Source organism: Schistocerca americana, chromosome 4 (genome assembly GCF_021461395.2).
Source record: "Schistocerca americana isolate TAMUIC-IGC-003095 chromosome 4, iqSchAmer2.1, whole genome shotgun sequence".
Classification (NCBI taxonomy): domain Eukaryota; kingdom Metazoa; phylum Arthropoda; class Insecta; order Orthoptera; family Acrididae; genus Schistocerca; species Schistocerca americana.
Genome location: NC_060122.1, coordinates 762,978,963 through 763,004,988, shown reverse-complemented (window position 1 = coordinate 763,004,988; position 26,026 = coordinate 762,978,963). Strand labels below are relative to the sequence as shown.

The 26,026-nt window shown below is 45.1% G+C and overlaps 1 protein-coding gene and 1 pseudogene across 1 annotated transcript in view; one reads left to right on the top strand and one right to left on the bottom strand.

Moving 5' to 3' along the window:
• The window catches only part of LOC124613784 (dendritic arbor reduction protein 1-like), a 242,515-nt gene that overhangs the window by 38,737 nt on the left and 177,752 nt on the right, over nt 1-26,026 (bottom strand). The gene's annotated exons all lie outside the window — the stretch shown is intronic.
• Nucleotides 13,845-13,962, top strand: LOC124614177 (annotated as a pseudogene).

Below are 26,026 nucleotides of genomic sequence, written 5' to 3'. Positions count from 1 at the left end.
CAAGACGAAGGTACAGTGAGCTGTTTCCAGGAAGACGGTTACCAAGTCATCAGACGTTTGTATCTGTGGACAGACGTATGCGGGAGTATGGCATTCGTCCTGGGCCACATTCAGGTCGACCACTTGAGCATGCAGTGAACGTCGAGGAACATGTTTTGGACCTGGTAGACCAAGATCCATCTATCAGTACGAGACAAATTAGTGCAGCTGTACGACTTCCACAATCTACTGTATGGCGGCTGCTTCGGAGACAACAGTTGCATCCATTTCACCTGCAAAAAGTGCACGAATTGACACCTGAAGACTATCCTCGCCGTCAGCAATTCTGCCAGTGGTTACAAGAGCGTCATTTGAATGATCCAATGTTCATTCAGCGGATATTATTCACAGATGAGGCCATGTTTACTCGTGCGGGTGTAATCAATTCGCATAATATGCACCAGTGGGCTGTCGAGAATCCTGGCGCGAGAATTGTGCGTGGATATCAACATCAATTCTCCATAAACATTTGGTGTGGTATTGTGGGGAATTACTTACTCGGACCCCATGTTCTGCCTCCAAGGCTGAATGGGCACGCGTACTGCGAATTTTTGGAGGGAGAATTGCCTGGATTGTTACAGGATGTCCCTCTTGCAACACGAGCCACCATGTGGTTTATGCACGATGGTGCTCCCGCCCATTACAGCCGCAACGTAAGGGCGTACCTCAATTCTGCGTATCCACATCGATGGATAGGTCGCGGAGGACCAATTGCTTGGCCAGCCAGATCACCTGACCTGAACCCTTTAGACTTTTATTTATGGGGCCGACTAAAGACATTGGTGTATTCTTCTGCAGTACCGAACAGAGAAGTGCTACAACAAAGAATTGAAGGTGGTTGTGAAATTATTCGTGGAGAGTTGAACGGACTGTGTAATGTGCAGAGATCATTGATGCGACGAGCACGGGTCTGTCTGCAAGTTCAGGGACAGCATTTTGAACATGCATTGCATTAAGATTTGTGCAAATACAGTACAGTACAGTACAGTCTGTAAAATGCTTCAATTTTCCTTAGTTATTGTGCATTGCTGTAGTTCAATCAACAGGACCTAAATTAATACAGTGTTCGCGAGGAATTGTTTCAGTTTGTTACGTCACGTTTATTTATCAGTTTGCGTTGTTAGTCCAAATGCACTGTAATTAAACTGTGAACTCTGGGAATTAAATACCTTACGTTGTATTGAATGTATTATCCTGTTTTGTTCATAACTCTGTAATAAGCCAAGTATGGAAAAAATTGTATAGAACATTTTTGTCTTATATTTACCTCACAAATACACCCTTGAAATATTTACATGCATTTTTGAATCACCCTGTATAAGTGTGAACGAATATCACACAAGTACATGTCGAGCAAGTAATCGACTTTGCTGTGTGTGCACACAGACAGACAAATTTTCGCCTACACTTCAGCATGAAAGTTTGTCTGCGATGTCACTCTGAAATTTCAAACTAAACCATACATTTTTGTAAGTACGATAAAAATTTAAAATTATTTCGAATAGCTGTAAACTTGGCACTTTACACACGGCACCTATTCACAGCTGGACGGCATCCAAAATCTAACCAGAAAACAAATGCGATACAGGACGTTTTTAAACATGGCTGTTACTCAGCAATCGTGTACTAGTTTCAACACGGGATTATACAGCCAACTGGTTGCATATAACTAGTAGGTACACTGACCTAGGTTTCGACAATTCCTTGAGAGAGCGTAGCTGCTCTAAATTCTGACCATTGCTTTTTATCAATGGAAATTTACGATTTATCAAAATTTCATTCTGTTGAAGACATGCCTAGTAGGTGCCGAAACCTAGCTCAATGTACCTTCCGGTTGGACGTAACTGGAAGGTACGTCCAACCGGTTGGCTGCATAATACTATGTTGAGACGATACAGTGTGTTACAGGAAAACTTGTAATATAGCTTACTGCATCGTGATACGCCACCACCAGACATAACAAACGCCTAAGCTGATATATTTGACGCTATGTACCTTTACTTCAAGAGACTTCGATGCATGGCATAAAGACGAACATCAATTTCGTTTTTTCTCACAGAGCATGACGAAGTAACTGCAGTTAAACTCGTTGGTACGCAATCGTACATAATCATTTCACGTCTGCGTGACTGCGATATTGTTGTTATGTATGTTATTCACCTGTTTGTAGATATAAATTACTACATTTGTAATGAGTTTTCACATCAGGCGTCTTTTTAAAAACAGTATGATAAAAATGTTGGAACGTTTTATTCTGCACTTGATTTTTGTGTACTCTTATATGTCATACGGCCTTGCCGCAGTGGATACACGGGTTCCCGTGAGATCACCGAAGTTAAGCGCTGTCGTGTATGGTCGGCACTTTGATGGGTGACCATCCGGGCCGCCATGCGATGTTGCCATTTTTCGGGGTGCGCTCAGCCTCGTGATGCCAATTGAGGAGCTACTCGACCGAATAGTAGCGGCTACGGCCAAGAATACCATCATAACGACCGGGAGAGCGGTGTGCTGATCCCTCGCCCCCTCCTATCCGCATCCACCACTGAGGATGACACGGCGGTCGGATGGTCCCGGTATGCGACTCGTGACCTGACGACGGAGTGGTTATATGTCATAATCTAAGACGGTATCTTAGTTTCTTCACGTTCCTTGAAACCGCTTCACAAAGTGAGCAGCAGTTAATTTTACTGTTTTACATCCCGCAATTGGTTGGCTTTGGATTTGAGACTCACTTGCTATCAGCGAGCAATAAAAAGTTCAAGTTCTGAGTCAATACATATGCCAGATTGCCTGTGGATATCTCATATAATATTAGAGTGCTGTGGAAATTCTTTCATCTGAAATCAGGAGAGAATTACGTCAGCCACGGCAGTAGCTTGGGAAAAAATCCGGCAAGTGTTGAATTTCTCGGACATCCGTCACGACCTGGTGGGACGTAACTTACGAGAGACGTTTCGCGACTGTTAGGGACAGGTAGGCCACGACCCGCTCCTTAGAGAGCGACTCCATTCCCGCCGAGTGCGTAATTTACGAGCTGTCCAATGGCAGACTTGCACTTTATCGCGGCGCTCGCATCTGGTACGCGGCCGCACTCGCTCATAAGGCAGCGGTCGTCACACGGCCGCATATTTATACGGCGCGCTGATGAAAGTCTGGCCGGCTGCGGCTGCGGCAGCCCCCCGGCCGTCACCGATACGTCGCGCAGAGGGCGGCCGGCCGGCCGGCGCTCCTCCATAATGCATGAGGCGCGCCGCGGGCATTAGGCGGCGTGTTAGCTGTAATTGTCATCCGGGAGACAATGTCGGCGCGTGTCTACCCGGGGCGGTCCCCGCGCCGTCCTGAATACCACGAGGGCAGCCTCCAAATCTGGAGACTCCAGTGCACGAGTATGTGGAGGGACAACAAGAGGGGGAGGTTTGAACCTACTGTCGAAAAACTATAGTCCTGGCAATAGTAAGCTTAATGCTTACAGAAGAAAACGCGAAAAAGCAACCGATCGCTGTCAATAATGCCATTTACGAAAGGCAGTGCCACTGCCGGTTTTGAAACGACAGGTTCTTCCTTATGGTGCCGTACATTTAGCTGACGTTGTACATGTGATAGCCAGTTTTAGTTGTGATAATGATTTCACGGAAAATCTTACAGATTGCAATGGAACTGAGTGAATAAATAAGGATAATGGTAGAGGTTAGAGGTTAACGGCTAGTTAGGAGGAGAGATAAGTGGACTGACAGTACTGAGTAATCTTGAAAGTCTCTTCGGGTTTGCTGCCGGATCCTAAAATCAACTTGACTCGATATTTCGGCGATCCAACTGGTCGACATCTTCAGGAAAATGCTGCAGCGATCGCGCGGTTACAGACTGTAGCGCCTAGAACCGCTTGGCAACCCCGGCCGGCTGGTACCCCAGGAAAGGGTTAAGGCGTTGGGCTATTAATCCAACGCATGGAATACACTGAACCCCTACTAAAAATTTCAGCACTAACCATTGGAAACATGAAGGGATTTTGGATAAACGATGCAGGCACAAGGAAAGGTTAATGAACATAGTAAATTGGAACCTACAATAGCTACACCCAAAAAGAAAAGAGGTTTCCAGTGAATCGAAATAACTGAAACAGAGACAAAAATGGAGAGTACAGGCAATAAAATATTTGGTCAATACATCCATTTTATAGCAGAGTTAGTAAAAGAGTAAGAGCAAAGAGAGGAGTACCATTCATAGTATATAAAGAAATGACAAGAAGTAAATGAGCGAATAATGTACTTAGAACTGAAGAAGAATGGACGTAAGATAATAATAGTTGGTTATATGCACTGACTGATGGTGCTGATACAATAATCAAAGATGCTTTTTATAAAGATTTGACGGACATTGTAAGTGACATTATTCCACAGAAAGAGATATACCTTATGGGAGACTTAAATGGCTGGACAGGAAACACAAAAAGCGACAAGGTCGTAGAAAAATATGGCGAAGAAACAGGGAACGAAAGTGGATTGTTTGATTAGTGTGAAGCAAACTTGTTAAGAATACACAACAGCTAGTTTCATCACAAAGAAATACTTAAATATTACTGACTGCAGCGTTAAAGAGCTATGAGGCAATTTTTTCCCAAACTGTCACATAACCTGTTTCATAATACGATATGCATATCTGACCAGTAAATCAAATCCATTCACTAACCCAGCATAAAAACTGCAAACAATAACAACAAATGCAAACGACTGCAGCTGTAATTAACTCTAGCCCTTTTCATTTTGGTGTGGTGAAGGAATCTTGTAATGTGTGGCATACAGGGCTTTTAACTGTCTGGAGAAAGCGAGAGAAACTAGGGGGCCAGCATACGTCATAAACGTGTTTTCTGCTGCAAGCTAAGGTTTATTAAATTATCATTGGTTGGAACTCATAAAGCCTATTGCAGCTGGTTGGTGAGGTTCTGAAGCTGCGAGAACAGGCTAAGTTTTGCAAAGGGGGGTGAATTACTCCGGGGCATCATAGTGAACACTTCTCCGTAGGACATCTGAGAAGACATTTCTCTGCAGCGCTTGATGAAGTACGCCAACTCTTAAAGCTGCACGGTCGGATGTTTCCAACTTAGACTGTAACTTAGATACTGAGTCCGGACATACGTTTCTCAGTCATTACTGCATCCACCTTCTGTTCTCGTACATGATTAGGGTGGTAAGCATGAACTGTATTTGTTTTCACTGAGATAAGGCATGTCCAGAGCCATTTATCTAGTGTCAAAGTTGCATTTTGCTGATCTAATTATCAGAGGCAGCTAGCTGCAACCACTACGAACTTAGGCGAGAGTGCGGGTTCATACTTTTCCAGGACTTTTCATTAGCTCACTGGTCTTATTCATGAACACAGTTATGTATCTTTGTCTCATGTATCTACCCACCCATACAAAGGATATCATACGTGTTTTCAATCCCTTGTTTGTTTAATAACTAATTGTATGCTTCGTTGATGTCTTTTAGCAATAAGTCAGATTGTTACAGTGACCCTTAATTTATTTTCGTACATAGATGGATATCACTATGGATGAGGCGTGGGGCCCATATTTTCCTGCTTAACTGGGCCGTCCCTGGTAATTTTATTAAATAAGACATTGTCTGTTGTGTGTAGTTTTTATCATTTAATTTGTATGGCCTTTTGGGGAGTTTTCTATCTCCTGTAGGTCACTGGGTTTAGATACTATACTTCGTCAAGGGTTTGCTAAATTGCTCAGCTGACACCTTACATTATGAATTTGAGATGCGCAATAGACTATGTGATAGAACCACAAAATTAAGAATTAAAGACACAAGATGTTAAGAGTCTACAGAAGTACGTCCAGAATGTGGATCAGGCCATTTGATAGAAAGAGCAAAAGTTCTAGTAGACTATAAGAAAATCAACAACTACAGTAAGAATGAATAACTATATAACAGCTGATTAAGCGAGACATAACGTGAGAAGTTTACAACAAGATTCTGTGAAATTCCTGCAGAAGACTAGATTGAACTACACTTGATTTTAGGGACATCAAGAATCTGTAGCAGTGTCACTGTGCAATGAGATGAAAGAGTGCATTCATAGCAAGGTACAAGAGGCCTTAGGAATAAAGGCTAGTTGGAGCAATATGAATCGAGAATAATGGACGAAGGATATTGAGAAAATGGTGAAAGAGAAAACGACAATGCTAGAACTGGTTAAGTACACAGGATAGTGAGGGTAAGAACTGTAGTGCAAATGCAACAGAGAGGTTAAAAAAAAAATTCGAGAGCCAAACTGGTGATGTGTGACATAACGTGTGATGAAATCAAATGGTATATGAGAGTCACCAAAGTAAGATATCCCTGGAAAACAATAATACATCGTAGAGCAGATGTGGTAGAAAAGAAATTCATGATCACTGTACAGGACTGGGAGGAGCATAACAAAAAGCTTCTGAGGGAGAGCAGAAATGTATACGTTCAGTATACGTCCAGTGTGGAACCAGTCACGCGGAATGCAGCAGAAAATGATTGAAACACAATTAATATAACATAACAAAAAGCTTCTGAGAGAGAGCAGAAATGTATACGTTCAGTATACTGCCAGTGTGGAACCAGTCACGCGGAATGCAGCAGAAAATGATTGAAACACAATTAATTCCCTGGACAGGGAGACATTCCTATGGTGTTATCGAAATACAGACCAAGAATGTTCTTGGAAATATTGGCGCGCCTCTTTAATAGACTAATCAGGAATGGTAAAGAGCTATCAGAGGATTTTAATTACTGTGCAGTAGGTTCCATGTACAAAAAAGGAAACTGACTGGGTTTTAATAATTACAAAGGTGTCAGTGTAATCAGAACGATAGGAATGTTATATGGTCAGATTCTGAGAAACAGAAGCCGGAAACTGCAAATGTTACTTTGCTAATGAGACGAAACAGCTTAAACGAGGGAACACTTTGATGGATTCGGATCACGGCCGCGCGTGTGTCCCCGCACTACACCGCGGCAGTACAAAGGGCGAGGACGCGGAAGTCTCACGAGTGGATGCGGCTGAGCCAGCGGCGGCTCGGACGGCCCCGTGCACGGCTGTTGTTCGGTGAGTCACCTGTTGCTGTTGTCTCGGGGGCGGCACCGATTTCTGGACGGCTCGCCGTGAGTCATGCCGCGCTACGACCTGCCGCATGCCGGGGCCCGACCCGTGTCTGCTGCGCTGCGCGCCGCTGCGCCTGCACACCTTTCGTCCGAGTTGCCTGTTGTGGTCGCAATCAAAGCATTGGGTTCAACGGTCACCGTTGCCCGTTAACAACGGAAACACCTGCACGACCAGCTAGCAACACAAGAACTAACATTCGCAAATTCTCTTAAGATACCGCTCCTATTCTGTAGATTTTATATCCCTCTTGGGAGGTAACATTTTTTTTTAATTTTTGTTTTCATATTTCGAGTATTTCTTCCCACTTTGTTCTGTTTCGCATAGGGAGCGTTTTTGCAATTTTTTTATTTCATTTTACGTACGCTACTGGCCATTAAAATTGCTACACCAAGAAGAAATGAAGATGATTAACGGGTATTCATTGGGCAAATACGTTATACTAGAACTGACATGTGATTACATTTTCACGCAATTTGGGTGCATAGATCCTGAGATATCAGTACCGAGAACAGCCATGTCTGGCCGTAACAACGGCCTTGATACGCCTGGGCATTGAGTCAAACACAGCTTGGATGGCGTGTACAGGTACAGCTGCCCATACAGCTCCAACACGATACCACAGTTTTTCAAGAGAAGTGACTGGCGTATTCTGACGAGCCAGTTGCTCGGCCACCATTGGTTGGTTGGTTGGTTGGTTGGGGGAAGGAGACCAGACAGCGTGGTCATCGGTCTCATCGGATTAGGGAAGGCTTGGAAAGGAAGTCGGCGGTGCCCTTTCAGAGGAACCACCCCGGCAATTGCCTTGAGTGATTTAGGGAAATCACGGAAAACCTAAATCGGGATGGCCGGACGCGGGATTGAACCGTCGTCCTCCCGAATGCGAGTTCAGTGTCTAACCACTGCGCCACCTCGCTCGGTCTCGGCCACCATTGACCAGATGTTTACAGTTGGTGAGAGATCTGGAGAATGTGCTGGCCAGGGCAGCAGTCGAACTTTTTATGTATCAAGGAAGGCCCGTACAGGACCTGCAACATGCGGTCTTACATTATCCTGCTGAAATGTGGGGTTTCGCAGGGATCGAATGAAGGGTAAAGCCACGGGTCGTAACGCATCTTAAATGTAACGTCCACTGTTCAAAGTGTCGTCAGTGCGAACAAGAGGTGACCGAGACGTGTAACCAATGGCACTCCATACCATCCACGCCGGGTGATACGCCAGAATGGCAATGACGAATAGACGCTTCCAATGTGCGTTCACCGCGATGTCGCCAAACACGGATGCGACCATCATGATGCTGTAAACAGAACCTGGATTCATCCGAAAAAGACGTTTTGCCATTCGTGCACCCACGTTCGTCGTTGCGAGCACCATCGCAGGCGCTCCTGTCTGTGATGCAGCGTCAAGGGTAACCGCAGCCATGGTCTCCGAGCTGATAGTCATGCTGCTGCAAACGTCGTCGAACTGTTCGTGCAGATGGTTGTTGTCTTGCAAACGTCCCCAGGGATCGAGACGTGGCTGCACGATCCGTTACAGCCATGCGGATAAGATGCCTGTCATCTCGACTGCTAGTGACACGAGGCCGTTGGGATCCAGCATGGCGTTCCGTATTACCCTTCTGAACCCACCGATTCCATATTCTGCTAACAGGCATTGGATCTCGACCAACGCGAGCAGCAATGTCGCGATACGATAAACCGCAATCGCGATAGGCTACAATCCGACCTTTATCAAAGTCGGAAACGTGATGGTACGCATTTCTCCTCCTTACACGAGGCATCACAACAACGTTTCCCCATGCAACGCCGGTCAACTGCTGTTTGTGTACGAGAAATCGTGTCGAAACTTTCATCATGTCAGCACGTTGTAGGTGTCGCCACCAGCGCCAACCTTGTGTGAATGCTCTGAAAAGCTAATCATTTGCATATCACACGATTTTCTAACTGTCGGTTAAATTTCGCGTCTGTAGCACGTCATCTTCGTGGTGTAGCAATTTTAATAGCCAGTAGTATATATTTTCAGGTGGTTTCATCACAGAAGAAAAATAGTAATGCCACTCATAAATTTTGTATCGTTTTGTTAGAAGCTGAATGTTCGGGCAAAGGTTTTGATTACCGCCTGTGGTTTTACATTTATTTGTCACTAGCTGAGTACACGCCGTGCCACGATGTGTATTTGTTCCCTCTCTCTGTTCATCTCCTCCCCTCCCCTCTGTCTTCTCCTCCTCCCTTTCCCTATCCATCTCCTGTACTTCCTCTTCATCTTCTCCTGCTTCCCCTCTCTCTGGCCCTCTCCTCATTCTCCTGAGCTCATCTTCTCTTTCCTCACCTCTGTCTGTCCATCTTCTCCTCTCTCATTCTTTCTCCATATTATTACTTCTACCGAAATTTGAGACCGCTGGTTCTTAGCCCCATAGTATTTCTTTCCAGATAGTAAGTAATGCATGTTCCAAGTTTGGTTGAAAGCGGTGTAGTGGTTTAGGAGGAGCTTTTTTACTGGTGGCTATGTCCACGCAAGCACATGTGACACACATTTCACATATATTTAACATACTTCACTCGAATCTGTAAACACATTTCACATGCATCTGCAGCAGATTTCTCCCTGCACTACAGTTTCATTTTCACGCTGCTCAGTGTTTTCTGAGCAATGTAACGCACAAAGATATAATTTTGCAGATACATCCAGAAGTACATGGGCAAAAGGTCTGCGAAATGTGTTGCGAACAGAGTTGGTAGTAAAGAACTAATAAATTAAAAAGGCATGCATAATACGACAGTTTTTTATGCATTCAGTGTTAACTCATACGATGTCACATCTCCTGAAATATATCTCGTAGAACAGTATATATTTGCAAGTACATTCAGTAACAAATTTGAATACAGTCTACAAAATTTATTGCAAATACACTTAGTAGCAATGAAGTAGTAAATTAAAACGACATGCCTGACGCGGCAATGTTACTGCAATAACAGTGAAAATGTAATAAGTGATAAACTTTGTCCCTTTCACCATTTTGTGGGGTCTGTCTGCAAAAGTTACGTGTAAAGTTGTTTGCAAGTCACAAAGTGCTGTTATTCTGAAATATTTAAATGGTAGAGTGGATATTTGCGCACATTTTTGATCCCGACCCCTACCTCCAAGTCAATGAAAGGTTGGTCGTTTTTTCTCCCATAATGGTTTCTTTCCAGGTGCTAAGTGACATGTGCACCAAGTTTGATTGAAATCGATCCAGTGTTTTAGGAGGAGATGTGGAACACACGTACATATACGCGTACAAACATCGACTTAAGCGTGGATGCTGAGACTGAGATGGCACAGGAATGATCACAAGTATCAACGTGGATGCACGTTGGATGAATTTCACTTTCGCACTTAGCCATCCGTCTGTACATTCTTATATTAAATTTTGTTTATAAAATTTGCTATATAAATATGTAAGTATGACAAAAAGCACAGTCTCTCCCTCTCTCTTGTCAATGTCTTTAAACGTAAGACGTATAATCTAATCCTCTGAGTACCAGTTATTTTAGCCGGTCCGAGAAACGTTAATGTGTGGTATTTTAATTAATGTCGTAACAAAATGAAAAAAATTCAGCCGTTTTGTTTTCCAACACAGAGAGGGTAGAACACACAGGGTTATTCGTAAGCACCTCTGGGGTTTCAGACGACAATGCGCAGTAATTACAAGACGTACAGAAAGCAATATCAACATCTGTCACGTTTGTTACAAGTCAACCAAGTAACGTTACAACCCTCTGGTTTTTATCTGAACCAGATTCTGATTATGGGTAACGTCGGAACGCGTAAAGAATGGATTAATAAATGAAGGAATGCTGGTTTCTAGTTTCCTCTACATTAGAATTCCTTCATCTACGACCAATTCAGCAAATTACAGAATACGTAAATTATACAGAAAACAGACACAAATCAATGGACAGAGCATATGTCCAGGATTTTAACTCAAATTACAGGTGCTCAATGGGAGCCGCAATCGTATAGCGACACACGTCAATACGTGCGTGCAATTCATTGACACGATTTGTTGTCCGGAAAGGCGTGACTACAGTCCGCTTTGCAAATATGTTCAGTGGGTTGCCTAACTAAAGGGGCAAACTGATCTGGTGCGACCTTAGAGCGAAGCGGAGCAGTGGGTTAACAATGACACTTGTAGACAACTGTGGTTATAAAAATTCTACAAACCGTTAGCAGGCTTCCGTTTGCCAGTGAGCTTTCGATACAAGCAATAACATCTGGCAAATTCCAATTTGTTCTCTGCTGGTCTGCCACATAACACATACGCCCACCCCAACGGCAGTGAAATGAGAAACAGCTCATTAAAAATTTATAAATGAGGTTTATCTTAAAAAAGTTCTTTTGATTATTTGAGAAGGCTATTGAGCTTTGGAACGTAATTAGTTATTCCGTGATTAACCCTAGCAATATCAAGGCATTTCCCATAACGCGCTTTACCAGAGGGGTTTAATTTGTGCCCGCTCTGAAAAACAATAGTTACTGTCCTGTTATATTAACAACATACATTTTAAACGTGTAATGATGTTTAAACAGGGCCTGAACTTGAAAATACCTATTTTAGCATTATCACTGCAGTTTCAATAACGTGTAGTACCGACTTTATGAGTACCAAAAAAGCTTTATAAAATGCAAATTTAGTTAATTGTTCTTGACTTTTACTCTCAAAATGCTTTTTAAAGAGATATTTATATGTAAGTGAGGCCCTGGACCTGGAAACACGACGTTCATAGGGGAAAGTGACAACTACTCCTGAGACTTAAATTTTTGGCTTATGTTTAAATGAGAAATTTAAAATATATAATTAAGCAAGCCTGTAGAAGAATTCATTAAAATAATATTTTTTTCAGAATTTTAAAATATAAAGTAACTTACTAGATGACAATATTTTCAAAAGGTGGACATAAGTACCTCTTCCCCCTCCCTCACTCCACTGGTATTGCAAGGGATCGATTATAGAGACCAATCAAACGCCGAAAATACTCCCATGTTTTTGGCAATTGCCCGACATACTGTGCCCATACTGACATGATTCCCTAGTGATCATAAATGACAACGCGCGAGGGTGTGCTGAAAAGTAATGCTTCACAATTTTTTGTGTAACATCTCTCAAAACTTATTAAATAAACAAACGTTATTAACAATCTACATCTTTATTCTTCATGTCCACATATTTTTTTCTCAACGTAGACACTCTGGCGACAAACACATTTCTCTCAACGAGAGACCAGATTGTTGATACTGTCACTGTAGACTGTTTGACTTTATTGACGGAGCCATAACGTCAACTCTGCTTGCATTGCTTCATCACTATCAAAGTGAAGTCCTAAAGGTTTTCTTTCAGTTCTGGAAACAGATAAATCAAATGGGACTGGATCGCGACTGTGTGAAGGAAGATTGATGACAGTGAACCTAAAGAGTGCGACTGTGTTGTGGTATACGGTCTGGGATTGTCATGCTGAAGGAGAGAGTACTCAAAGCGTGGACGAACTCTTGAAATTCGAAGCTCGCTTACGGCACTCTGTTTCTCGGCATATTTTCATTATACACCGGCATGTTACACGCCCTCTACGCGCAGAGGGTTGAAAATATGTAGATATGAAGAATAAAGGCGTAGAATGTTAATAACGTTCGTGTTATTTAAAAGCTTTATGAATTTTTATATAAGAAATTCGGAGGCGTAACATTTCAGCACGCCCTCGTACACTTATTACCGTACCTGAGTTTATGTCAGGTGCATATTATGTAATCCATGTTCCCAAGACTTCCTTTCACGTCACTTAAATATGGGCGCCACGAAGATTCATCGTTTCCTGCAGTCGACGTTTTGGCTTGCAGCTTGTCCGGTACCAAAATGCACCGAGCAGTTCTCCACTTTCTTTGTGCCGGTGACGTACTGCCAGGCTGTCCGAGTTCCCACAGCGCCCTTTGCCTGCCCAGCCCAAACAAAGAAGCGAATACGACGTCCACGCCCGAATAAAAGTGCCGGGACAGTCGGTTTATTGCAAAGACGAAGAGTTAATCGCCGAGAATGAAACAATCCGAGCTTTCCGCCCTCAATTTCGTATCCCCCGTGGGAAAGACGTCCTTTCCTCACGATGTGCCTTCATTGTTTGGACCTGTGTGGGCGGCCACTGTTTTGTTTACGGTGGAGCTGACGGAAGTTGGCGTTTAGCGCCAGCGACTGGGGCCGGCGTATGACGTCAGTCAGGCTGGAGAGTCTGGGCCATCCGTCAAGGTGCGATGTTACGTCACGTGACACACCCACGCTCAGATGCTTTTAGTCGCCCCCACTCGGCCCTGTAGCTGCCCACAGTGAAATTTCTTCATACGGTACTTTCGAGAACCGCAAATAACGACTTCACGGTAGTACCAGGTAGTAAGTTCTTTGCTGGTAGTGACACCTCGGAACTATACGCCCACAAGTAGACTTTATTCCCAGATATTATGCTGGAACGTGGAGAGCAGATGATTTTCTTATTGGCACAGGTGATGATGACCGAAATTTGTTTTTGTCGTCGCTGGCGTCGTCGTCGTTGTCGTCGTTATTAGAGACACAGTACGGTCTCATACTCTTAGAAGAGGAGCAAAAACTGGTCCTCTATTTTTGATATCTATCTTGAGAGATTAGGGGCAACGGCCTTGCCACAGTGGATTCACCGGTTCCCGTCAGATTACCGAAGTTAAGCACTGTCGGGCGTGGCCAGCACTTGGTTGGGTGACCATCCGGGCTGCCATGCGCTGTTGCCATTTTTCTTCGGGGTGCATTCAGCTCGTGATGCCAATTGAGGAGCTACTCGACCGAACAGTAGCGGCTCCGGTCAAAGAAAACTATCATAACGACCGGGAGAGCGGTGTGCTGACCACACGCCCCTCCTATCCGCATCCTCAGCTGAGGATGACACGGCGGTCAAGGGTGCCGATGGGCCACTTGTGACCTGAAGACGGAGTGCTATCTTGAGAGATTAAGATCTTTCGTGATTTCCGCTAAACCTCCAGCGACACACCTGCAGCGACTCTTCGTTCGGCGGTTGATCTGTATCTTCATCTGTACATTACACAAACTGTTGTGCGATAACTGCTTAAGGGTATTTCGTAAATATTTCGAGTCGAATTTCTCTGTGCGTGTGTGAAATCTTATGGGACTTAACTGCTAGGTTCATCAGTCCCTAAGCTTACACACTACTTAACCTAAATTATCCTAAGGACAAACACCGAGCGAGGTGGCGCAGTGGTTAGACACTGGACTCGCATTCGGAAGGACGACGGTTCAATCCCGCGTCCGGCCATCCTGGTTTAGGTTTTCCGTGGTTTCCCTAAATCACTCCAGGCAAATGCCGGGATGGTTCCTCTGAAAGGGCACTGCCGACTTCCTTCCCCATCCTTCCCTAATCCGATGAGACCGATGACCACGCTGTCTGGTCTCCTTCCCCAAACCAACCAACCAACCAACCAACCTAAGGACAAACACACACACCCATGCCCGAGGGTGGACTCGAACCTCCGCCGGGACCAGCCGCACAGTCGATGACTGCAGCGCCTGAGGCCGCTCGGCAAATCCCGCGTGGCCTAATTTCTGTCATGTTCCCGAATGGTTCTTCAGCGAAGTAAATGTAGGATAAGTGTATATTGCTTGACTCTTCTCGAAACTAACTCTCCAGAAATTTTAAAAATAAACCTCTCCGTGATGTGCAGTGCCTCTCTTGTGACGTCTGCCATTAAAGTTGCATGAGCAACTGATATGGTCTCGCATTATCTGTGGAATGTCTCGCTGATGATAATTTCAGTGCAAGGCTTCCGCTGATACTAAACACCACTGGATTACTTTGGAGCTGAATGGCAAATAATGCACTGTATGGACAAGTTCAGTATAAGTTACATAGAGCCTCTCAAAAATTTTTTGTTCGCGTGACGTTCACAAATCAATATTGCCTCTTGAGTCTAGAAAATCTTAGTGACTCCTTGTCGTCAACGATGACTTTGTTGCATGGTACTTTAGTTGCAAGCAAAAGCGATTTTTTTTAGTGCTGGTGATATAAATGAGAAGTAATTCATTGTTAAACTGCCCCACGTTCCTTTAGTGGCATTATGCCTTTCCAGAAAGCATTTTGGCATCTGCTGGTCGAACAGCTCCTGATTGTCGGAAGGGGCAGTCTCAGCTTCAATTATAAGAAAACCAAGTGCTGGTCGAGTCCTTTCTAGGACAATTCTCTTACCAACTGAGCTATTCAGGAACCACCTACGACCTGTATTCCAAGCTATATTTCTATCAGTTCAACTTCTCTCAACCTTACTCGAAACGGATCTTTGGAAGTTAACAGCCGGAAGCGCTTAGAAACTGGCCCAGGAGAAATAGCCTGTGACAGTTGTTTGCAAGCCCAATCGCGTGTCTGAAATGGAAGCAGTACATAAAAAGCAGCCATTTGTACAGCAGAATCAGCCGGATAAAATTGCCTCTCTCAGAGAGCTCTACAAAGTTATTAAAAGATCTGAACCCAAACCTGCAACCCACTTTATCAACTGCAGCTTGTTAAAACAGACTGGACACTTTCCATAGCTCTGCTGTACTGTTAAAACAATCGCCGATGTTGCATCACATCCTCTTTGATTCAGGTACTTCTTTGCTCTTGCGAGACAAGAGAAAGGACGGAGTACAGTACAGATGAGTCAGGCTTGAATTGTATGCACGAAGTGGCCTTTCGCCGTAAGATGGACGCGTAACCTGTTTGTCACCCAGATTTGATCGCTAGCTTTGGCTTCCAAGTTATCTGTAGAATGCACTTTAAACAGCCTATGGGCGGTTCCGTGCGCCATGTATTTCATTCCTTTCCGTCAGTGGTTAAAGGTTATCTCGGAGCGCCGCCTGCGCCCTTTCTCGCCTCTCTCTTGCATCACTGTCAGGTGATTCATACGTGTCCAGCATCGCCTCCGATTACCACGAGCATTAGTCACACTCTTTTCACGTACATTTGCCATACTAAGCAACGAGCGCCTAAGTGACAACGGTCTATTCCATCTACGGTCCTCGTGAATTTGAGTTCCCTCAAGTCTATCTACTATCAGGTCCACAGTACCTTGAAGAAGGTACTTGAAAACTCATCCAACTGTATGTTTCCCAGCAAAATTGTTCCTCAAATAAAGTACATTGTGCCTTAAGAAAATTTGCACCAGATCGGGGCCTGAACACGGATCTGATACTTATTGCGTTATTTCGCCCTATATTTGCTTTGTTGGAAACATTGTTTTTCTGAAAATAAACTCTTCCTCTCCCTTCAGACAAATATTCTTTACTTTTGAAATCAAAACATTCGCCGCGCGGGATTAGCCGAGTGGTCTCAGGCACTGCAGTCCTCCCTCGTGCATGGGTGTGTGTGTTTGTCCTTAGGACAATTTAGGTTAGGTAGTGTGTAAGCTTAGGGACTGATGCCTTAGCAGTTAAGTCCCATTTCACACACATTTGAACACTTTTTGAACAAAACATTGTCTTTAGCTCCTACAAACTGAATTTTATCCTTTTGAAAAACTAATTTTTTTCCCTGAGAAAATTGAAAATCCTATGTTGTTTATGACTTAAAATTGGCTTTTCTTGTAACTCGAAATTAAACGTTTTTTCCTTTAAAGATTTAAATACTTCCCTTCACCAAATTTATTACTTCTCCAAAAAAAAGTTTCCTTTAGTTTTTACTTTTATTATCTTCTTTTCCCATTTGTATTGTATTGTATTGTATGTTAACGGAGGACCTAGAAACGACGGAGCCGCAGCCGCAGTTGTCCACAACCCCACGACGACTACCGCAGTCCACTTCACCCCTCCGCCGCCCGACACCGAACCCGGAGTTATTGTGCGGTTCGGCCCCGGTGGATTCCCCAGGGAACGTCTCATACCAGACGAGTGTAACCCCCATGTTTGCGTGGTAGAGTAATGGTGGTGTACGCGTACGGGGAGAACTTGTTTGCGCAGCAATCGCCGACATAGTGTAACCGAGGCGGAATGAGGGGAACCAGCCCGCATTCGTCGAGGCAGATGGAAAACCGCCTAAAAACCATCCACAGACTGGTCGGTTCACCGGACCTCGACAGAAATCCGCCGGGCGGATTCGTGCCGGGGACCAGGCGCTCCTTCCCGCCCGGGAAGCCGTGCGTTAGACCGCACGTCCAACCGGGCGGGCTTCTTTTCGGGTTAGTTGAACATCTTAAATATTAAGTTATAATGAAAGCTTCTCTTGAAGTTTGACTTCTCATTTCCAGCTTATCGAAAAGTGTCGACAAAATTAACTAAACGGAGCTTGTTCATATTATTGCAAAACATAAGTAGTGTAATGTTTAAACCAACGTATCTACATACCGTTTAAACATTTAGAAAACTTTATTTTGTAAAAGTCATCTAGACATTGCCATCAAATGCTCCTTAAACTTCTCGCCCCCTGTTCCATGTTTTGACAAAATAAATTAAATTGCAAAGGAAAAGGAAAAGCCTTCCGTCAGCTGACACGAGAAATTTTGGAATTTCTGTTGATAGTCATGCTGGGTGTTATTGTTATGTCATCAAATATGGAGAATCACCATGCATGTTTTTACTAGCCGTGGTGAGTGAGCAGTTAACGAAATGTCGTATTAGCCACACACAATTGTTACGCTTCGTGTTTGGAATCGTGTGTGGAACCGGTCGATTCGTGACTGCCATCTCTGTCTCTTGTCCGCATACGTATTAGAAAATTTTTTTCTTGCAGGTAAACCTGTCTCGATTGTCTGTAAATTATTTCAAGTAGTGGACTTGGAACGAGATTTATCTTTGACTGTTTTTCTTTAGTGGTGAAGGTTTCTCTTACCACATCGTAATCTCACATTTCCATTTGAAAACGATGCAGGAGCATCTTCATTGCCCCTGCAGAATGCGGCTGAGAATTGTCTTGAAGAAGAAACAGCACGACAGTTATGTAATGTTAGCTGCATAGCTTCAGGCGAAATTTCTCACCAGGCCCTCGTACTTGGCGGCAGACGCTATTTTCTAGACATCTTTACGCACTCACTGCGAGCTCAGAAATGAGAAGAGCGACGTGATGCTAACTGGGGTTATACTAGAGACACTACCCAACACATCTGTGCAAAGCTTTATCGGATTTTCATAGTCGTTTCCATTTCGCGACCGATCGGAGCTTACTTTCTGAACGCCCCTCGTACATTCGTGATCTCCTCGGCAGGTATAAGTAGGGGGAAACAATATATTTGATACCTCATCCAGAAACACACCCTCTCGAAACCTGGACAGCAAGGTACACTGCGATGCAGAGCGCCTATCTTGCAGAGTCTGCCACTTGAGTTTGCTAAACATCTCCGTAACGCTATCACGCTCACCAAATAACCCTGTAACGAAACGCGCCGCTCTTCTTTGGATCTTCTCTATCTCCTCTGTCAACCCGACCTGGTACGGATCCTATACTGATGAGCAATACTCAAGTATAGCTCGAACGAGTGTTTTATGAGTCACCTCCTTTGTTGATGGACTACATTTTTAAGGACTCTCTCAATGAATGTCAACCTGGCACTCGCCTTACCAACAACTAATTTTACATGATCACTTCAAATCGTTCCGTACGCATACTCCCAGATATTTTACAGAAGTAACTGCTACCAGTGTTTGTTCCGCTATCATATAATCATACAATAAAGGATCCTTCTTTCTATGTATTCGCAATACATTACATTTGTCTATGTTAAGGGTCAGTTGCCACTTCCTGCACCAAGTGCCTATCCGCTGCAGATCATCCTGCATTTCGGTGCAATTTTCTAATGCTGCAACTTCTTTGTATACTACAGCATCATCAGCGAAAAGCCGCATGGAACTTCCGACACTATCTACTAGGTCATTTATATACCGGGTGATCAAGAAGTCAGTATAAATTTGAAAACTGAATAAATCACGGAATAATGTAGATAGAGAGGTACAAATTGACACACATGTTTGGAATGACATTGGGTTTTATTAGAAACAAAAAAATACAAACATTCAAAAAATGTCCGACAGATGACGTTTCATCTGATCAGAATAGCAATAATTAGCATAACGAAGACGAAGCAAACATGATGTTCTTTACAGGAAATGCTCAATATGTCCACCAACATTCCTCAACAATAACTGTAGTCGACGAATAATGTTGTGAACAGCACTGTAAAGCATGTCCGGAGTTACTGTGAGGCATTGGCGTCGGATGTTGTCTTTCAGCATCCCTAGAGATATCGGTCGATCACGATACACTTGCGACTTCAGGTAACCCCACAGACAATAATCGCAAGGACTGAGGTCTGGGGACCTGGGAGGCCAAGCATGACGAAAGTGGCTCCTGAGCACAGGATCATCACCAAACGACGCGCGCAAGAGATCTTTCTCGCGTCTACCAATACATCGTTTTTTTTTGTTCTAATAAATCCCCATATCATTCCAAGCATGCGTGTCAATTTTTACCTCTTTATCTACATTATTCCGTGGTTTATTAAGTTTTCAAATTTATACTGACTTTTTGATCACACGGTATATTGTGAAAAGCAATGGTCTCATAACACTCCCCTGTGGCACGCCAGAGTTTACTTCAACGTCCATAGACGTCTCTCCAGTGAGAACAACATGCTGCGTTCTATTTGCTAAAAACTCTTCAATCCAGCCACACAGCTGGTCTGATATTCCGTAGGCTCTTACTTTGTTCATCAGGCGACAGTGCGGAACTGTATCGAACGCCTTCCGGAAGTCGAGGAAAGTGGCATCTACGTGGGAGCCTGTATCTAATATTTTCTGGGTCTCATGAACAAATAAAGCGAGATGGGTCTCACACGATCGCTGTTTCCGGAATCCATGTTGATTCCTACGGAGCAGATTCTGGGTGCTGGAGTGTTAATGTAGGTATCAAATGTCGCAGAATCACTTTCGATTCAGGATACGAGTCACAGTCTACCTGAGCACGCCTCCGTGCCCGACTGTTCCGCTGCAGGTCTGCCAACTCTTGGGCACGCGAGCAGTCGGCGACACGGCGCGGCCCGGCGCCGGCTGTGGCGCGCGGGACGGGTGGCCAGTGGAGAGGCTCGCCACTCTTCCTGAGGAGTTTGCTCAGATGACGACACGGCCGCTGGAACGCGCGGGCTCTCTCTCCATTGAGAGCCACGAGGGACGCGCAGAAACCGAGGACCGCACTCACACTCAATAGAAAGCGGCGGCCGCGGTCGCTAACGAGCGGCCCACACGGCTGGCGCCCGGACTCTGCTGTCGCTCGTAAACACTCTGCAGGTCTTGCCTTCTGCCAAGGCGAGGCGACACTAAAGCTGCAATTTACGGTGGGTGAAATCTACCGGGGCAGCAGCCCGGGCAGTGAGCATTATGCTGCCAGAGCGGTTAATCGCAGAACACATCACTCAGATATCTTCTCATCTTTGAATAACGACATATACAGGGAGGTCCATTGATAGTGGCCGAGCCAAATATCTCACGAAATAAGCATCAAACGAAAAAACTACAAAGAACGAAACTCGTCTAGCTTGAAGGGGAAAGCAGATGGCGCTATGGTTGGCCCGCTATATAGCGCTGCCATAGGTGTGGGTAGTGTCGTTTAACGTCCCGTCGACAACGAGGTCATTAGAGACGGAGCGCAAGCTCGGGTTAGGGAAGGATGGGGAAGGAAATCGGCCGTGCCCTTTCAAAGGATCCATCCCGGCATTTGCCTGAAACGATTTAGGGAAATCACGGAAAACCTGCTGCCATAGGTCAAACGGATATCAACTGCGTTTTTTTAAATAGAAACCCACATTGTATATTACATATTCGTGCAGTACGTAAAGAAATATGAATGTTTTGGTTGGACCACTTGTTTCGCTTTGTGATAGATGGCGCTCTAGTAGTCACAAACGTATAAGCACGTGGTGCCATGTAATATTCCGCCAGTGCGGGCGGTATTTGCTTCGTGATACATTACCCGTGTTAAAATGGACCGTCTACCAATTGCGGAAAAGGTCGATATGGTGTTGATGTATGGCTATTGTCATCAAAATGCCCAAGGGCTTGTACTATGTATGCTGCTCGGTATCCTGGACGACATCATCCAAGTGTCCGGACCGTTCGCCGGATAGTTACGTTATTTAAGGAAACAGGAAGTGTTCAGCCACAGGCTGACGTACCACAGGGGAGTGTTATGGGACCATTGCTTTTCACAATATATATAAATGACCTAGTAGATAGTGTCGGAAGTCCCATGCGGCTTTTCGCGGATGATGCTGTAGTATACAGAGAAGTTGCAGCATTAGAAAATTGCAGCGAAATGCAGGAAGATCTGCAGCGGATAGGCACTTGGTGCAGGGAGTGGCAACTGACCCTTAAAATAGACAAATGTAATGTATTGCGAATACATAGAAAGAAGGATCCTTTATTGTATGATTATATGATAGCGGAACAAACACTGGTAGCAGTTACTTCTGTAAAATACCTGGGAGAATGCGTGCGGAACGATTTGAAGTGGAATGATCATATAAAATTAATTGTTGGTAAGGCGGCTACCAGGTTGACATTCATTGGGAGAGTCCTTAGAAAATGTAGTCCATCAACAAAGGAGGTGGCTTACAAAACACTCGTTCGACCTATACTTGAGTATTGCTCATCAGTGTGGGATCCGTACCAGATCGGGTTGACGGTGGAGATAGAGAAGATCCAAAGAAGAGCGGCACGTTTCGTCACAGGGTTATTTGGTTAGTGTGATAGCGTTACGGAGATGTTTAACAAACTCAAGTGGCAGACTCTGCAAGAGAGGCGCTCTGCATCGCGGCGTAGCTTGCTCGCCAGGTTTCGAGAGGGTGCGTTTCTGGATGAGGTATCGAATATATTGCTTCCCCCTACTTATACCTCCCGAGGAGATCACGAATGTAAAATTAGAGAGATTAGAGCGCGCACGGAGGCTTTCAGACAGTCGTTCTTCCCGCGAACCATACGCGACTGGAACAGGAAGGGGAGGTAATGCAGTGGCACGTAAAGTGCCCTCCGTCACACACCGTTGGGTGACTTGCGGAGTAGATGTAGATGTACCTTTGAGATTGGACGTAGTGAATTGGTGCCTATCTTCCTGCAATTCGCTGCAATTTTCTAGTGCTGCAACTTCTCTGTATACTACAGCATCATCCGCGGAAAGCCGCATAGAACTTCCGACACTATCTACTAGGTCATATATGTACATTGTGAAAAGCAATGGTCCCATAACACTCCCCTGTGGCACGCCAGAGGTTACTTTAACGTCTGTAGATGTCTCTCCATTGAGAACAACATGCTGTGTTCTGTTTGCTAAAAAACTCTTCAATCCAGCCACACAGCTGGTCTAATATTCCGTAGGCTCTTGCTTTGCTTATCAGTTGGCAGTGCGGAACTTACGCTCACGACCGTTATAGCATGTGTTTAAAGCAAACCTGATATGCATCCTCATAGTGGCACTACTAGGGCCACTCTTATACGACTGGTGTTAAATGTGAGCAGACATCATCCTTCAGATGTAGAAACACGTCTACAAACTTCCGTTTATGTCGCACAACTCCATCCTGGTGTTGCAGTTTCGTTTCCGTCAGCTTAGAATTTTCACTACATAAAGTTTTACAAGTCACTGTGCTAATGAAGACGACATGGCTGCATCCAGTCACACTATGATTTGAATGATTTCTCAGATTCTCAAAAAATGTTGTGATGCGTTCGCATTCAGTCTGGCTCCTAACATGTGCGGTCGAATCTCACACTAAACGGTATAGTCTCCCTTAGGAGTATGCAAAAGACTGATATAATGTGTGGAGAATATTCATGGCAAGTAATCTCCATGAAAACAATGCCGAAGTTATTCCCCGAACACGTCAGCCACAGTAATGGGCTAGACGGCTTCGCCATTCTTCATTCATAGTCCATTCCACAGTGAGCAGGTGTCCCACTGGGACAGGTGGTTCGTGCTAGGAGGAGCAGTACGGCAGGACGCGGCGCGCGGGGTTCCGCGCATACTAAGCATTTCCAAACACGTCGCAGGCCGTTCAACCTAGCCGTTACTTTACGATTTGTACAGGCCCGCTCGACGGACACGTTCCGACGCCGCGCACATCGCAACTAACGGTCATCCTCCTTGACGTGTCGTTCCACGCACAACGCACGTACGATTCGCGATATGTGCTGCAGCAAGTTAGTCCTTGTAGTTAGGTGTACTCACACTCAAGAGGAACTCTTCTTCACATTTTGAAAACTCGCTTTTGGAAGGATCGCGCCTAAATACGACTCCCAGGTACAGATTTTCCGAGGATTTCTTGTATCACTCCACACGACGATTGCTGTATGGTGTGGCAGGTGGCAGTTGACGCTAAATAACGAAAAGTGTGAGGTGATCCACATGAGTTCCAAAAGAAATCCGTTGGAATTCGATTACTCGATAAATAGTACAATTCTCAAGGTTGTCAATTCAACTAAGTACCTGGGTGTTAAAATTACGAACAACTTCAGTTGGAAAGACCACATAGATAATATTGTGGGGAAGGTAAGCCAAAGGTTGCGTTTCATTGGCAGGACACTTAGAAGATGCAACAAGTCCACTAAAGAGACAGCATACACTACACTCGTTCGTCCTCTGTTAGAATATTGCTGCGCGGTGTGGGATCCTTACCAGATGGGATTGACGGAGGACATCGAAAGGGTGCAAAAAAAGGGCAGCTCGTTTTGTATTATCACGTAATACGGGAGAGTGTGTGGGAGATATGATAGCGAGTTAGGATGGAAGTCATTAAAGCAAAGACGATTTCCGTCGCGGCGAGATCTACACTCCTGGAAATGGAAAAAAGAACACATTGACACCGGTGTGTCAGACCCACCATACTTGCTCCGGACACTGCGAGAGGGCTGTACAAGCAATGATCACACGCACGGCACAGCGGACACACCAGGAACCGCGGTGTTGGCCGTCGAATGGCGCTAGCTGCGCAGCATTTGTGCACCGCCGCCGTCAGTGTCAGCCAGTTTGCCGTGGCATACGGAGCTCCATCGCAGTCTTTAACACTGGTAGCATGCCGCGACAGCGTGGACGTGAACCGTATGTGCAGTTGACGGACTTTGAGCGAGGGCGTATAGTGGGCATGCGGGAGGCCGGGTGGACGTACCGCCGAATTGCTCAACACGTGGGACGTGAGGTCTCCACAGTACATCGATGTTGTCGCCAGTGGTCGGCGGAAGGTGCACGTGCCCGTCGACCTGGGACCGGACCGCAGCGATGCACGGATGCACGCCAAGACCGTAGGATCCTACGCAGTGCCGTAGGGGACCGCACAGCCACTTCCCAGCAAATTAGGGACACTGTTGCTCCTGGGGTATCGGCGAGGACCATTCGCAACTGTCTCCATGAAGCTGGGCTACGGTCCCGCACACCGTTAGGCCGTCTTCCGCTCACGCCCCAACATCGTGCAGCCCGCCTCCAGTGGTGTCGCGACAGGCGTGAATGGAGGGACGAATGGAGACGTGTCGTCTTCAGCGATGAGAGTCGCTTCTGCCTTGGTGCCAATGATGGTCGTATGCGTGTTTGGCGCCGTGCAGGTGAGCGCCACAATCAGGACTGCATACGACCGAGGCACACAGGGCCAACACTCGGCATCATGGTGTGGGGAGCGATCTCCTACACTGGCCGTACACCACTGGTGATCGTCGAGGGGACACTGAATAGTGCACGGTACATCCAAACCGTCATCGAACCCATCGTTCTACCATTCCTAGACCGGCAAGGGAACTTGCTGTTCCAACAGGACAATGCACGTCCGCATGTATCCCGTGCCACCCAACGTGCTCTAGAAGGTGTAAGTCAACTACCCTGGCCAGCAAGATCTCCTGATCTGTCCCCCATTGAGCATGTTTGGGACTGGATGAAGCGTCGTCTCACGCGGTCTGCACGTCCAGCAAGAACGCTGGTCCAACTGAGGCGCCAGGTGGAAATGGCATGGCAAGCCGTTCCACAGGACTACATCCAGCATCTCTACGATCGTCTCCATGGGAGAATAGCAGCCTGCATTGCTGCGAAAGGTGGATATACACTGTACTAGCGCCGACATTGTGCATGCTCTGTTGCCTGTGTCTATGTGCCTGTGGTTCTGTCAGTGTGATCAAGTGATGTGTCTGACCCCAGGAATGTGTCAATAAAGTTTCCCCTTCCTGGGACAATGAATTCACGGTGTTCTTATTTCAATTTCCAGGAGTGTATTTACGAAATTTCAGTACCAACTTTCTCTTCCGAATGCGAAAATATTTTGTTGAGCCCAACCTACATAGGTAGGAATGATCATCAAAATAACATAAGAGAAATCAGAGCTCGAACAGAAAGGTAAAGGTGTTCGTTTCTCCCGCGCGCTGTTCGGGCGTGGAATGGTAGAGAGATAGTATAATTGTGGTTCGATGAACCCTCTGCCAAGCACTTAAATGTGAATTGCAGAGTAATCATGTAGATGTAGATGTAGATGTAGACATATCTACTTTTTCCCCGTATTTCTCTAGCTGCGTTTGTACAATAAACAAAATGTGTTGTAGAACAAATTTATTAATATCTGTGATTTAAGGCTTAATATTAGGCTTGTATCTAAAGACACCATTTCTACTTTTTCCCTGTCTTTGTTCAGTGGAGTGATTATAGTAAACGAAATGTATGGGTGTCCATCTTATTGCATTGACGAGGAACTACAGCTGAATATTTATGACAAAAAGTACCACCACAACTGTATCTTGAGAATGTCTTCATTCTATCACACGACTAGTTTCGGCGGCATGCTACCGCCATCTTCAGGCTCC